Source organism: Lithobates pipiens, unplaced genomic scaffold, assembly GCF_037356315.1.
Source record: "Lithobates pipiens isolate NorthernLeopardFrog02 unplaced genomic scaffold, aLitPip1_a1.2 Scaffold_8, whole genome shotgun sequence".
In the NCBI taxonomy this organism is placed as follows: domain Eukaryota; kingdom Metazoa; phylum Chordata; class Amphibia; order Anura; family Ranidae; genus Lithobates; species Lithobates pipiens.
This window is the reverse complement of record NW_027507903.1, coordinates 378,015,180-378,031,449: the sequence shown is the minus strand read 5'-3', so window position 1 is coordinate 378,031,449 and position 16,270 is coordinate 378,015,180. Positions and strand designations below refer to the sequence as shown.

The following is a 16,270-nucleotide window of genomic DNA, read 5'->3' as shown; positions in this document are numbered from 1 at the left end:
TTGATAGTTGTGCCTGGGTTTCTGACCTCCTGAAACCCGGACACAGTAGCATACCTGGGAACTCAGTGGGGGGTTCATACATCCAGTACACTTCCCCCCCTCATATCCTTTAAATGGAGTGCTGCTAATTAATCCTGAAGGCTGTGGCTTCAGTGCTCTCTCCCTCCCCATATCCTTCAATGCAGGCTGATGAATAGTGCTGGCGGACAAGGACACAGACAGGTACAGTGGAGATGTGTGGCTGTCATAGCCAGGATATGAGGACAGAGCGGAGCAGGGCATTGCAGGAGACAAATGCTTGGTCTGTGTTGAGGGTGCTCAGTACAGGTGGGAGCAGTGGGGTGGGGAGAGTGTAAGGGCAGGGAATACAGGTACTTCATGGGGCTCCAGCAACAGTTTCTGCCTCTGCCCCAGTGGTTGGTTCCAGACAGGATTGGTGGGTTGTTTTCAGCTTCCTCCTCCATCTGTTCCCTGGGCTTTCCCATGGTTCTAGCAGTGGGTAAGTGGGTGTTCCCAGCGGCTCCCTGGAAGGTCTGTGTGGCTTGCTCCTTCTCACTACATAAGAAGCTTTGTGTGTCTGTCAGCCCTATGTCCTCTCTACCTCTCAGGCAGTGTGACCTAACTATCTAGCACTTTTTTACGCAGTTTCAGACAACTGAGGAACATAGGGCCCATCATAGATTTGCTGTGTGTACAGTTATATATGTGCTGGGATAGATACTTGCCACAGGATAAGCCATTACTGGCCACATCACACCTCACAGGGAGAACCCCAAAACCCCTTTAAGTCCCTTTCACTGTTAATGCAATTGGCCACACCTACTTTTCGCAGTGGCACACTGGGTGTGCCGCATTTCTACTTCCCTGGGGCACACAGAGGTGTCCCAGGTATTTTATAGTCCCATAGTACATAAGGCAATTAAAAAACAATGTCATGCACCGCAGAAGTGTTTGGGTTTGGCTCAACGAAAATGTGGCAACCCTACCTCCAGCTCTGCATCTCTCATTGGCCCTCTTATAACTTATCCCCCCCCCCCCTTGTCAAACTCTCGGCTAATGAGTATACAAGAAATAGGAAGTGGAATGTATATGGTGTTTACTGGCAGAAAAAAAAAAGTTTTACTAGCCAAAGTTAAAACAATAGATGGGAAGTTGAAAAAAAAACTTAAGGTCCACTTTAAGACACATTTGGCTACAAGGAACAAAAGAAGGTACAAGAAATTCACTCACTATCGCCACCTGCAGTTTATCCCTCTGAATACCAATGAGTCAGCAAAGTTAACCACTTCAATACAGGACATTCATACACCCTTCCTTCCCAGACCAATTTTTAGCTTTCAGTGTTCTCACACTTTGAATGCCAATTACTCAGTCATGCAACACTGTACCCAAACAAATTTTTTATTTTTTTATTTTCATACAAATAGCGCTTTCTTTTGGTGGTATTTAGTTTTTTCTTTTCTTTATTTCTTTTCTTACATCAGGGGACACAGAGCCATAGTAATAACTATATGGGTTATATCGGAGCATCAGGTGCTGGACACTGGCACGCCCCTTAAGGCGTGTACTTCCCCCATATAACCCCTTCCCATTACTGGGAGTCTTCAGTTTTTTCGCCAGTGTCTAAGGTGTTGGGCATGAGTAAGGATGTGTTACGCTGAACTCCATGGGCAGTAATCCTTTGATGAGAGCCAGCCACCCTGACTGGATCCATTCTGATGTCTTTTAATGGGCTAAATGAATGGTACCTGGGCCTCATAATCCAAAGAAACAAGGCTTTGCTTGCAAATGCTTCTCTTTGAGAGCTGGGCCCTGGGATCCAGTACTTTTTGGTAGTAAGGCCAATAAAATTTTACTTGCAGGGTCCTGTCGCAGGTCCAGGATTGTGGGTCAACCTGAGAGTAGGGATGAGCTTCGTGTTCGAGTCGAACACATGTTCGACTCGAACATCGGTCGTTCGTGCGTTCGCCGAATTCCGAACGTTTGGGCCGTTCGCGGCAAAATTCGTGTGGCCCACAATGCATTGCGATGGCGCAATGCATTGCTGTCTCACGATTGGCCAAGCATGCACTGTGACCCCGCATGCTTGGCCAATCGCAGCGCCAGTAGCGGGAAGAGCAATGGTTGGCCACAGGCATCCTGCCTGTGGCCAATCATAGCTCAGACAGTGTAGTGCACGCCCCACACTATATAAAGCTGCCTTTCAGGCGGCCTCGTGTAGTGTTTGTTAGCATCTGAAGCAGTGGGTGTTCTGTGTACCTTCAACACAGTTACACACCAATCGTTTTTGGCTGATTTACTATTTTGCTCTTGTGTAGTGGTTACTGTCTGTGCCCTGACCGCAGTATACACCACTATATTCACCTCACCTATATAGCTAGTGATCTAGCTTTAATAATAGAGCTTGCAGTCAGTAGTGTTAGTGCGTGCTGTCTCCGTGCTCTGTACCCAGTACATACCACTATATACACCTACATAGCTGTTCTCTATTTGAGCCCGATTGTCATTTGCTGGAGTTATTGGAAGTTGTGTGTGCCTCCAGCACAGCACAGTATACAGCTGTATATACCCCTTTAACTCTGCTGTTTTCTTGTTATTGTCTGCGTGCCCTGACCGCAGTATACACCGTGATATTCACCTCACCTATATAGCTAGTGGTCCATCTTTAACAATAGAGCTTGCAGTCAGCAGTGTCACTCAGGAGATAGTGCGTGCTGTGTGCCTGCTCTGTACCCAGTACATACCGCTATTATCCACCTACATAGCTGTTCTCTATTTGGGCCCGATTGACATCTGCTGGAGTTATTGGAAGTTGTGTGTGCTTCCAGCACAGCACAGTATACATCTGTATATACCCCTTTAACTCTGCTGTTTTCTGGTTATTGTCTGCGTGCCCTGACCGCAGTATACACCGTGATATTCACCTCACCTATATAGCTAGTGATCTAGCTTTAATAATAGAGCTTGCAGTCAGCAGTGTCACTCAGGAGATAGTGCGTGCTGTGTGCCTGCTCTGTACCCAGTACATACCGCTATTATCCACCTACATAGCTGTTCTCTATTTGGGCCCGATTGACATCTGCTGGAGTTATTGGAAGTTGTGTGTGCTTCCAGCACAGCACAGTATACATCTGTATATACCCCTTTAACTGCTGTTTTCTGGTTATTGTCTGCGTGCCCTGACCGCAGTATACACCGTGATATTCACCTCACCTATATAGCTAGTGATCTAGCTTTAATAATAGAGCTTGCAGTCAGCAGTGTCACTCAGGAGATAGTGCGTGCTGTGTGCCTGCTCTGTACCCAGTACATACCGCTATTATCCACCTACATAGCTGTTCTCTATTTGGGCCCGATTGACATCTGCTGGAGTTATTGGAAGTTGTGTGTGCTTCCAGCACAGCACAGTATACATCTGTATATACCCCTTTAACTCTGCTGTTTTCTGGTTATTGTCTGCGTGCCCTGACCGCAGTATACACCGTGATATTCACCTCACCTATATAGATAGTGGTCCATCTTTAACAATAGAGCTTGCAGTCAGCAGTGTCACTCAGGAGATAGTGCGTGCTGTGTGCCTGCTCTGTACCCAGTACATACCGCTATTATCCACCTACATAGCTGTTCTCTATTTGGGCCCGATTGACATCTGCTGGAGTTATTGGAAGTTGTGTGTGCATCCAGCACAGCACAGTATACATCTGTATATACCCCTTTAACTCTGCTGTTCTATAAAAAAGGCATCTGCAGGAGTTAGTGGGTGTTGTGTGCCTCCAGCACAATATAAACTACCCAACTACTGTTTTACCCAACTCCCTTCAGGCCATTACCATGTCTGGAAGGCCAGCAAGGAGAGGCAGACAGGCGCGAGCCGATAAAAGAGGGCAAGCAGGCTCTGTGTCTAGAGACAACAGTGCTGGTCGGGGACGCGGTGCATTGTCATCAGCACGTGGCCATGGGACATGCTTGTCCTTCTTTTCTGCAGCTGGACATGTTGAACCGCAACATGCCAACGACTTGGTAGAGTGGATGACCAAGCCCTCTTCATCCTCCTCATCCTCTCTCACCCAGTCTCAGGGTAGTAGAAAAGCAGCTGCCAACACATCGTCGTCCCTCCTCTCAATGTCATCATCAGTGACTCCTTCCCTAGACCCACCACGTCCTCCTGAGGAGTCTCCTGAACTCTTTGAGCACAGTGTTGGGTACATGCTCCAGGAGGATGCCCAGTGTTTGGTGGGCTCTGATGATGACACTCAGCTAGAGGAAGGCAGTAGCGTGAGCACAGAGAGAGGGGATGCTCAAGAAGGACAGCAATCTGGCAGTAATGTTCCACAAGCTGCAGCATACTGCCAGGTTTGCTACAGCGATGAAGAGGGAGGGGATGATGAGGGCACTGACTCCACGTGGGTGCCTGGAAGGAGGGAGGAGGAGGAGGAGGAGGAGGAGGAGGCACATGTCCAACGAGGCAGGATGCCCTCCGGGGGCCAGCTTAGGGGCAGCACACCGACTGAATCACACCGCAGAGCTCCGCCTGCGCAGAGCGCTTCCTCTGCGCGTTATTCTAAAAGTTCTTTGGTGTGGGCCTTTTTTGAGACGAGTGCATCAGATCGCACCGCTGCTATTTGCAACATATGTCTCAAGCGTATCTCACGTGGCCAAAACATCAGCCGCTTGGGCACCACATGCTTGACCAGACATATGTTGACCTGCCATGCAGCTCGTTGGCAAGCATACCTCAAAGACCCACACCAAAGAACAAAGCGGACCTCTCCTTGCTCCTCATCAGCTGGCATCTCCAACCCCACTAGACCTTCAGTCCTCTCTGAAACCTGCTCTGAGAGGAATGAAGGTGTAGAATTAGGTGTGTCACAGCCAAGTGCTTCCGGGAACTCTGCTAGTGGTACATCCACGTCCGATTATAGCAGACAAATGTCCCTGCCCCAGCTGCTGGACCGGCGGAAGAAATTTACTCCCAGCCATCCACATGCCCAGCGGTTGAATGCTAGCTTGGCTAAATTGCTAGCACTTCAACTGCTGCCTTTTCAGTTGGTAGATTCGGCCCCCTTCCGTGAGTTTGTACAATGTGCGGTTCCTCAGTGGCAGGTCCCCAAACGCCACTTTTTCTCACGGAAGGCAATTCCGGCTCTCTACCGGCATGTGGAAGGCAATGTCCTTGCCTCGCTGGACAGGGCGGTCAGCGGTAAGGTGCATATTACCGCTGACTCATGGTCCAGCAGGCATGGACAGGGACGTTACCTGTCTTTCACGGCCCATTGGGTCACTCTTCTGGCTGCTGGGAAGGATGCAGGACAAGGTGCAGTAGTATTGGAGGTTGTTCCGCCACCACGCCTCCAAAATGCTACTATTGGTTGTGACACACCTCTCTCCTCCACCCCCTCCTCTTCTTCTTCCTCCACGGCCTCTTCCAGTGCTCTGTCCTCAGAACCAGCGGTGCTCCGTAGGCGTTGCAGGGGCTACGCAAGTACGCAGGCAAAACGATGCCATGCCGTGCTTGCGCTGGTTTGTTTGGGGGACAGGAGCCACACTGGGGCGGATGTTTTGTCAGCTCTGCAGGGGCAGGCCGAGAGGTGGTTGACGCCACGCCAGCTTAAGCCAGGAATGGTGGTTTGCGACAATGGCACCAACCTCCTCTCCGCCCTCCGACAGGGACAACTGACCCATGTGCCCTGTGTAGCTCACGTCCTTAACCTGGTGGTGCAGCGGTTCTTGGGCAGGTACCCCGGCTTACAGGATGTCCTGAAACAGGCCAGGAGAGTCTGTGTGCATTTCCGCCGATCATTTAATGCCTGTGCTCGGCTGGCTGAGCTCCAAAAGGAGTTGAACCTGCCCAAGAACCGCCTTATATGTGACATGCCCACCAGATGGAACTCAACATTGGCCATGCTGCAGCGGCTGCACACGCAGCAGAGGGCCATCAATGAGTACCTGTGCGACTACGGCACCAGGACAGGGTCAGGAGAGCTTGGTTTTTTCTCACCACGCCAGTGGGGCATGATCAGGGATGCATGCACTGTCCTGTCACCGTTTGAGGAGGCCACAAGGATGGTGAGCAGTGACAGTGCATGCATCAGTGACACTATACCTCTTGTCCACCTCTTGGAGCATACGCTGCGTGGAATAATGGACAGGGCACTTGAGGCAGAACAGAGGCAGGAAGAGGAGGACTTCCTTGCCTCTCAAGGCCCCCTTTATCCAGACAGTGTTCCTGCTGTGCCACCCATCACACAGGAAGAGGGTGAGGAAGAGGAGGAGGAGGATGATTGTGTCAGCATGGAGGTGGAGGCTGGCACTCAGCATCAGCAGCAGCAGTCTTATAGGGATGATTTACAGTCCCAAGAAACACGTGGACTTGTACGTGGCTGGGAGGAGGTAGCTGCGGATCATGTTGTCCTTAGTGACCCAGAGGACTCCGGACCGAATGCCTCAGCTAACCTACGCTGCATGGCCTCCCTGATCCTGCAAAGCCTGCGGAAGGATCCTCGTATTCTTCGGATCAAGGAGAGGGACCATTACTGGCTGGCCACTCTCCTTGATCCACGGTACAAGGGTAAGGTTGCCGACCTTATCTTGCCATCGCAGAGGGAGCAGAGGATGAGACATCTCCGGGAGGCCTTGCAGAAAGCTCTGTGCAACGCGTTCCCAGAGACTGGGAGGTCACAAACTCCTGGTCCTGGACAACGTGTTGCTGAGGCATCAGTCAGAAGGAGCGGTGGAGAAGGTGGCCGTCTGACTGATGCGTTCAGACAATTTTTTAGTCCGCAGCCCCAAGGTATGATTGGTTCCAGCACCCATCGCCAGCGTCTAATTTACATGGTGCAGGAATACCTAGGGGCAAGGTCAGACTTGGACACCTTTCCCACTGAAAATCCTCTGGCTTACTGGGTCTTGAGGATGGATCACTGGCCAGAGCTTGCACAGTATGCAATTGAGCTACTGGCCTGTCCTGCATCCAGTGTTCTTTCGGAACGCACCTTCAGTGCTGCTGGTGGCTTCGTTACCGATCACAGGGTGCGCCTGTCCACCGAATCAGTTGATCGACTGACCTTCATCAAGATGAATCAGTCTTGGATCACCCACAGCTACCAAGCACCTGAAGCTGATGTAACCGAATAATTTTTTTTGAAATACCACATCCCTTCAAGACTGCCTATGCTGATGCTGAGTGACTGTCCTGTTATGTTGATTGTCTATCCTCTTCCTCCTCCGCTGATATGTTGGAAGAACATTTTTGGTTCTGGGTGATGCCAGCAGCCCAATTTTTCTGCCCCTGTTTAACAGGGGCGTTTAAGTACAATTTTTGATGCAATGCTTTGCAGCAGGGCTAATTCCTGCAAAAAAACTAGAGTATATGGCAGAGGTTGCAGTGTGATGGCACCAGTGCCTAAGGCCCAATTTTTCTGCCCCTGTTTAACAGGGGCGTTTAAGTACAATTTTTGATGCAATGCTTTGCAGCAGGGCTAATTCCTGCAAAAAAACTAGAGTGTATGGCAGAGGTTGCAGTGTGATGGCACCAGTGCCTAAAGCCCAATTTTTCTGCCCCTGTTTAACAGGGGCATTTAAGTACAATTTTTGATGCAATGCTTTGCAGCAGGGCAAATTCCTGCAAAAAAACTAGAGTATATGGCAGAGGTTGCAGTGTGATGGCACCAGTGCCTAAGGCCCAATTTTTCTGCCCCTGTTTAACAGGGGCGTTTAAGTACAATTTTTGATGCAATGCTTTGCAGCAGGGCTAATTCCTGCAAAAAAACTAGAGTGTATGGCAGAGGTTGCAGTGTGATGGCACCAGTGCCTAAGGCCCAATTTTTCTGCCCCTGTTTAACAGGGGCATTTAAGTACAATTTTTGATGCAATGCTTTGCAGCAGGGCTAATTCCTGCAAAAAAACTAGAGTGTATGGCAGAGGTTGCAGTGTGATGGCACCAGTGCCTAAAGCCCAATTTTTCTGCCCCTGTTTAACAGGGGCGTTTAAGTACAATTTTTGATGCAATGCTTTGCAGCAGGGCTAATTCCTGCAAAAAAACTAGAGTGTATGGCAGAGGTTGCAGTGTGATGGCACCAGTGCCTAAGGCCCAATTTTTCTGCCCCTGTTTAACAGGGGCATTTAAGTACAATTTTTGATGCAATGCTTTGCAGCAGGGCAAATTCCTGCAAAAAAACTAGAGTATATGGCAGAGGTTGCAGTGTGATGGCACCAGTGCCTAAGGCCCAATTTTTCTGCCCCTGTTTAACAGGGACATGTAATTACAATTCTTGATATAATATTTCACAGGAGGGCCCCTTCCTGTGCCCACCCAGAGTAACTGTGAGGACTTATAGTGTTGTGGCACCAGCACCACAACCACCAAAGGTCAATTTTTCTACCACTGTTCAACAATGGCATGTAATTACAATTCTTGATATAATCGTTCACAGCAGGGCGCTCCAGCGGCCACCAAGAGTCACTTTGAGGGCTTACAATGTTGTTGCAAAACCAACACCTTGTTCCGCCATTTCTGCAGAGCATATAGGGCAGGCCCCTACTTTCAAACATCCAATTTACAAACATCTCCTACTTGCAAACGGAAGGAGACAACAGCAAGTGAGATGAAAAAAGATGGACGACAAAACAAATTATACAGGGGTGATAACCCTTCCCTATGTTTTCCAAAAAGCTTAAAGATATTTTTTTTGACTGGAGCTACACTTTAAAAATGTACCGGTTGAAAATGACAAACAGATTCAACTTAACACAACAAACCTACACAGTCCCTGTCTTGTTTGCACCGCCTGTATACTGCTGTTCTGAGTATATAGGGCCTGGGGGCCACACGCATTTCCTTTTTTTAATATGGGTACGGGGTTCCCCTTAATATGCGTACAAGACCCAAATAGGCTGGTAATGGGCAGGGAGGGCTACCCATGCCATTTTTCTGAATGATTTTCAACCATATTGCAGGAACCAGATATAACATTAAAACCGCAAGCAGTTTTAAATGGTGTTATTTCCGTTTAATGTCATTTTGTGCAGGGACTGTTCTAAACACGGGAAACACGTGGCACTTCACAGGCATACTATAGACACCCCCCAGGCACCATATTTAAAGGAATATTTCACTTTTTTTTTTTCACTTTAATCGTCATTAAAATCAGTGCTCCCGCCAAAACGGTAGTTTTTAAAACTTTTTCTTGCAGTGACCCATGTCCCCTGAGGCAGGAGGCAGGTCGCCAAACCCTTTTTAGCACACTATCTTGCATATTAGCCGTTAAAATTAGCACTTTCCAATTCGAACGTTCGAGTCCCATAGACTTCAATGGGGTTCTAACGTTCGTGCCGAACGCGGGGGTCGTTCGCAAGTTCTGGTGCGAACCGAACCGGGGGGTGTTCGGCTCATCCCTACCTGAGAGTTCCCCTACCGTGAAGGGCGAAGATTGTTTTTTTTTTATATCTGATAAAACCCTGCTGCGAGGATAAGGTAGGTTAAAGTATCCAGCAAGTTAAGGTTGGATTTTCCTTTTAAAGACGAGATGTCTTTTGCAGTTCTTGCTGCAATTGGTGTATCTCAGTCCATTAACCCTTTAACGTCTGCTCCACTAGTTTGGTGGAGCACATTTTAAGTCACGCTAATTCATTGAAAAATGTGGACTTCTAAAGGTTAAGGAACAGTTTTGTGAGATACCTGAAATTCTACCTGATCAGCAGGCCCGGCAATGGGCTGGTGTATCTGACGCACTATGTCTCGCAGATGCTATGAAAGACTCTACCGTTTAAGCCTTATGGCATATACTTGAACTAGTGCATTCTCGCAGAGTTCCGTGGCTGAAATATTGATCAGCCAAAGCACCATGTGAAAACTCTTAGCCAGTTTGTGTCCCTTCAGTTTTCTCTGATCTATGCATTTCCTCCAGTTCTGCTACTTTTGTGCCTTCTCCGCAGGATTAAGCAGGAACAAAAGGAGGTGATTCTGGCAGCTCCAGCGGGTCCCAGAAGATCTTAATTTACCAAGATCATAAAGATGGCAGTAGGACTCCTTTGGACTCTGCCATGATAGCCAGACCTTCTTGAACAAGGTCCTGTATTTCATCCTACCTTATGGACAAAAAGTTTAACAGGTTTGACTGTTGAATCCCACTCTATAAAAGATCATGGGTGATCTCCTTCGGCAGTGTCTACTTTGACTAATGCCAGGAATCCGGCTTCCAGAATCACTTACTTTAGAGGCTGGAAGGCATAGGTTTCTTGGTGTGGATCCGGGGGTTGGCACCCCAGGAAGTATGTCAATAGGCAGGATTCCTGATTCCTGCATAGGTGATCTGAAATGAAGCTGGCCTTGAATTCTATCAAGAGCCAGATCCAGGCCTTGTTGGTGTCTTTACCTATGGCCTCTTGCTTCCCACTCTTGGTGCATAGCTTATTCTGGGGTTAACACGGTTTATTCCCCCTATCAAGGCACCTCTAAATCTTTGGGATTTAAGATTGGTCTTGTCGGCTTTGTTGAATCAGCCGTTTGAACCTTATGAGAATTCCCCTTGGTTCTTTGACAAGAAAGATAATCTTTTATGAGCCATATTTCATCATGCATAAGGATGAGGTGGTTTTATGTCCTCATCCTGAGTTCTTACCAAAAGTGGTAACAGGTTTTCATTTAAGCCAAGATATTATTCTTCCTTTCTTTTCTCCAGAGCCTTAATCTGGGGAAGAGAAAGCACTACATTCTTTTGATGTAGTAAGAACGATCATAGTCTATTTAAGGACGACTGCTCAGGTTTGCAAAACAGAGGTATTGTTTGTACTGCCAGAGGGTCCAAGATGTGGACAAGCAGCGTCAAGATCCACTATTTTCCAAATGGATTTGTCAAGTGATTATTTAAGCTTCAGCTTAAAGAAGAAAATTATTCCTTCTCAGATTAGGAGCTCACTCTTAATATTAGGCGATAAGGCGATTATTGCCTCTTGGGTGGTGCATCATCGGGCCTCTATGGCTCAGATCTGTAAGGCCGCGACTTGGTCTTCAGTTCATACGTTTATCCGATTTTATCAAATCGATATTAACGGTCATGAGGATATTGCCTTTGGGCACAGCTTATACTGCAGACTGCAGTATGAATCCTCTGGCTTCCTGTTTTTTTGTTCTGTCTGCCCCCTTCAGTTGCCATTGTTATGGGACATCCCATATAGTTATTACTATGGCTCTGTGTCCCCTGATGTAAGAAAAAAAAAAAAAAAAATAGGATTTTTAAAACGGCTTACCTGTAAAATCCTTTTCTTTGATGTAAATCAGTGGACACAGAGGTCCCTCCCTTCTTCTTATATACTTATATTGCTTGGCTACAAAACTGAGGACTCACATCAATGGGAGGGGTTATATGGAGGAAGTACACGCCTTAAGGGGCGTGCCAGTGTCCAGCACCTGATGGTCTGATATAACCCATATAGTTATTACTAGGGCTCTGTCTCATTTTTGTAGCCAAGCAATATAAGTATATAAGAAGAAGGGAGGGACCTCTGTGTCCACTGATGTACATCAAAGTAAAGGATTTTACAGGTAAGCTGTTTTAAAAAGCCTATTTTTTGCGACATAAGTGAAAAAAGAGTGAACATTTTGAAAATAAAACACTTTTTTTTTAGTTTCTACGATAAAATTTTGCAAATAAGTCATTTTTTTGTTCATAAATTTGGGCCAAAATTTATACTGCAACATCTCTTTGGAAAAAAATAACCCAAATTTGTGGATATTATTTGGTCTCTAGTTATTTATTCTACAAGCTGTGGTGCAAATCATTGAAAATTGATCACACCTGATGCACCGACGGCCTATTTTATTTCTTGAGGCCCTGAAATGTCAGGAAACTAAAAATACCCCCTACATGACCCCTTTTTGAAAAGTAGACAGTTAAAGATATTTAGTAAGAGGCATGGTGAGTTTTTGAAGTTGTAATTTTTTCCCACAATTCTTGGGAAAATTACGATTTTATTTTTCCCCATAAATTTGTCATTATAACAAGTTATTTCTCACACACAGGAAATGCATACTTCTAATTACACCCCAAAATACATTCTGCTACTCCTCCTGAGTATGGCAATACCACATGTGTGTGGCTTTTACACGGCCTGGCCACACAGAGGTCCAACATACAGTGAGCACCATCAGGGGTTCTAGGAGCATGAATTACACCTCGAACGACTTATTACATTTGTGAAGGCCCTGGAGCAGCAGAATTACCCACAAAATGACCCCATTTTGGAAAGCAGACACCCCAACATCTATTCTATGAGGCATAATGAGTCTTTTGAATGGATCATTTTTTTGCACAAGTCTTTGGAAAACTTGGAAAGAAAATTAACTTTTTTTTTTTACACAAAGTGGTCAGTTTATATGATATTTCTAACTCAAAGCATGTATATAGCAAAAATGACACCCCAAAACACATTCTGCTACTCCTCCTGAGAATGGCGATACCACGTGTGTGAGACTTTTACACAGCCTGGCCACATACAGAGGCCCATAATGCAGGGAGCACCATCAGGCGTTTTTCGGAGCATAAATGACACCTCTAACGACCTATTACACTTTTGAAGGCCCTGGAGCACCAGGACAGTGGAATTGTCCACAAAATTACCCCATTTTGGAAAGCAGACACCCCAATGTCTATTCTATGAGGCAACACAAGTCTTCAGAAAACATGGAAAGAAAATGAAAAACTTTTTTTTCAATTTATAAGATATTTCTAACACAGCATGTATATAGCAAAAATTACACCCAAATACATTCTGCTACTCCTCCTGAGTATGGTGATACCACATGTGTGAGACTTTTACACAGCCTGGCCACAAACAGAGGTCCAACATTGAAGTAGTACCTTCAGGCGTTCTAGGAACATAAATGACACATCTCATTTCATTCCTACCCATCACACTTTTGAAGAGCACCAGGACAGTGGAATTACCCCTTTTTGGAAAGCAAACACCCCAACTTATATTCTATGAGTCATGGCAGGGTCCCCAGTGATTCCCCTCACAGCAGGGTCCCCAGAAATCATACTTACATTATGGTCCGAATCTTCTTAGGGCAGCCACAGGACATACACCAAGAAGCTGGGTCACTGAGACCAGGCAAGTCTGGAGGAGAAAGTTCCGTTCTCCTCCTACAATGAAGGACCATGGCCTGGGGGCAGGGCAAACACCTGATTGGTTGATGGGACGCCGGTGGTCCTACCAACCAGACACAAGCACTGCCAGGGTGAGCAGCGGCGCTGGAGGTGGATTTGCACAGACAAGGACACTGTTGATTAGGAATCGGCCGCAGCAGCAGAGATAATGAGTGGGCATTTGTAAATGGAAGCCCCAAATCTACGCTGATGGTAGCAGAGGCGGAGTCGGGCACTGTGACAGCAGGGATTTGGTGAAACTTGCAATCTGGCACCCCCCTTCAGCCTCAAAAGACCCCGCCCAGGGAAAGTGCCTTGTACTGGCCCTGAGCTTCAGTATTAAATGACAGGCTGGAAGAGGAGAGGGCTGCCAGAGGTCCCGGAACGCAGTTCCGGTGAGTTCCGGCTGAAAAAAAGCCCTGAACAATGTAGTTGTAAAAAAAAACAATATGTAAAAATAAAAACTACCAATATCGTCAACTGCCCTGTCCTACTGACACCATCACCGCTACACATTCCCCACCCCTTTCCCAGAAGCCCTGTGAAAAAAAATGTAAATAAAATAATAAACAACAAAAATAATAGAGAAAAATTATAAAAATAAAAAACTACTGACACACTGCTCTACTGATACTGTCCACTATCCCCATCCCCCATCATTGTGAAAAACAAAAAAATAAAAAAATAATAATAAAAATGAAGAACTACTGACACCATCCTGTACACACTACTCACCGCTGTACACCTGTACACGCCACACTCCTCACATGCACATTATACCCACCTTAATACAATCCGCACTCCTCTCCTGCACATACTACCCACTGCCATACACTCCGCACTGTACATTCCCTATTTAACATTACTACATTCCGCCCTATGTAAGTCATATCAGACTCTATAAAGCCACACCCCATTTAAGCCACGCACAATATTTAACATGGTTTAAGCCATGCCCACCTCCCTGAAAACGATTTGCCCAGCTTCCTGAAATTCGTTTTTGCAGGCTGGGATGTCTGGCTCTTTATCATCACAGCAAGATTTGAAGCATGTTATATGGACTTTAATGCAATTTTTGGTTTATTTTATTGTATTAATTGATTCTGTCACTTAACACTTTGGCATTTTATTTTATATTGATTTGATCGATTTGTCACATTATTGATTTTTTTGGCACTATATTTAGCACAGTTAATACTGTTCATTTTTATTTTTTATTTGTTATTGCTTAATGACACTAGCTTAGCGCGGTATTTTCATATATTTAAATTGTTTAGCATGGATGTATGGAACGTTCCCAATTCCAGCAGTTGAATATCTAGTCTCAGATTTAATACTTTTTGGTAGCTTGCAAGATTTTTAGTTTATACATAGAGCACTAAAGTTGTTCTTAGATTAAAGCTGGATTCACACCATTGTGAATTGGATAAGGGATCTCCGCATCCAATTCGCAGTAGCAAAAGATTTAAAATGGCTCTCTATGGAGCCGGTTCACATATGTCTGCAGCGGGTCCGGTTCGTTTTGCACAAAAACGCTGTGTGTCTTTTGGTCCATTGCAGGTCCGAATCCAGCCCAAAATTTGGGCTATAATCAGATCTGAAATGGTGAACCAGCATGACCCAGACCCCCCGCTGTGCGCCACGTGCAGCTCAAATTTGAACCGAGCCTAAAGAATAACTTCACCTTTTTTTATTAAATAAATAAATGTACCCATTTTTGTAGATAATCAAAATGTGCATTTGTTATTTTTTTTACACTGAGGCCTGTAAAGCCAATGCAATCAACATCTCTCAGTATACTGTCTGCCCATACCTCCAATCTGGGCAGGCAGTTACTGGATTGCAGGAAGAATCAATGAACTATGAGAGCGCTCACCAGCCCCCCAATCATTGAGAACTAAAAGCCATCAGTCGAGGTGTCCAAAGATGATTGTAGGTCATTCACTCTTATGCCACGTACACATGATCAAACAATCTGGCGGAAAAGTCCGATGGACTTAAGTCCGCCGGACAATCCCCCGTGTGTGGGCTCCAGTGGACTTTTTTTTACCCAAAAGTCCGGCGGACTTAGAAAGTAGTTTTGCATCAAAATTTGACCCCCGAAGTCAGAAGAAGAGGGCGGCGACGAAGAAGAAAGCCGGGCTCCTCCACTAGTAAAAGAGCTAGCAGAAGATAGCGGAGGAGTCCGGTGAGAAGACCCCCCAAGACGGAAGAAGACCCCCAGAGCTGTGCAATAAATTATTTTAACCCTTGTGTGTTGTGTTTTATTTAAAAAAAAATTTCACAAGTGAATGGGTTGGGGTACATTGTACCCCATACTCATTCACATAGGGTGGGGGGCTGGTATCCAGGGGCCCCCTTATTAAAGGGGGTTCCCGGATTCCGATAAGCGCCCCGCCCGCAGACCCCGACAACCTACGGCCAGGGTTGTCTGGAAGAGGCCCTTGTCCTTATCAACATGGGGACAAGGTGCTTTGGGGTGGGAGGCCGTGCACCCCCTTCCTCAAAGCACCCCCCCATGTTGAGGGCACGCAGCTTGGTACGGCTCGGGGGGGGGGGCTCGCTCGTCCCCACCCCCTTTCCTGACCAGCCGGGTAGCGTGCTTGGGTAAAGGTCTGGTATGGACCTAGGGGGGGACCCCCACGCCGTTTTTTTTGGCGTAGGGCTTCCCCTTTAACTCCATACCAGGTGACGGTCCCAGCGACGTGTCAATCTCGCCGCCTAAGGTAGCGACGTTGACTTCCTTCGCTAGTCCCGGCTACCTGGAGTCGCGTTCATAACTAACACTTTCCTCAGTGTGTGGGCAAGTCCGTTCATTTCAAAAGTACGGCAGATAGTCCGGCGGACTATACGGCGGATAGTCCGGCGGACTATACGGCGGTTAGTCCGGCGGACTATACGGCGGATAGTCCAGTGGACCTAGTCCGCCGGAAAAGTCCCGTGTGTGCCCGTGAGGTCCGCTCGTTCGGACAGTCCGGCGGTTTGTCTGCCAGACTAAGTCCGCCGGATAGTCTGATCGTGTGTACGCGGCATTAGATCTCTGTGAATGAATAATTTTGAGCGTAGGATGGAGCCCCTCAGGGCCATGCTGTTTTTAATTTGTGACAGCAGGTGCAGTGAGAGCA

The 16,270-nt window shown here is 46.8% G+C and overlaps 1 protein-coding gene across 4 annotated transcripts in view; it reads left to right on the top strand.

The window, feature by feature from the left end:
* Positions 1-16,270, top strand: part of LOC143964080 (A disintegrin and metalloproteinase with thrombospondin motifs 2-like) — a 1,751,863-nt gene that overhangs the window by 1,051,945 nt on the left and 683,648 nt on the right. The window lies entirely within an intron of this gene.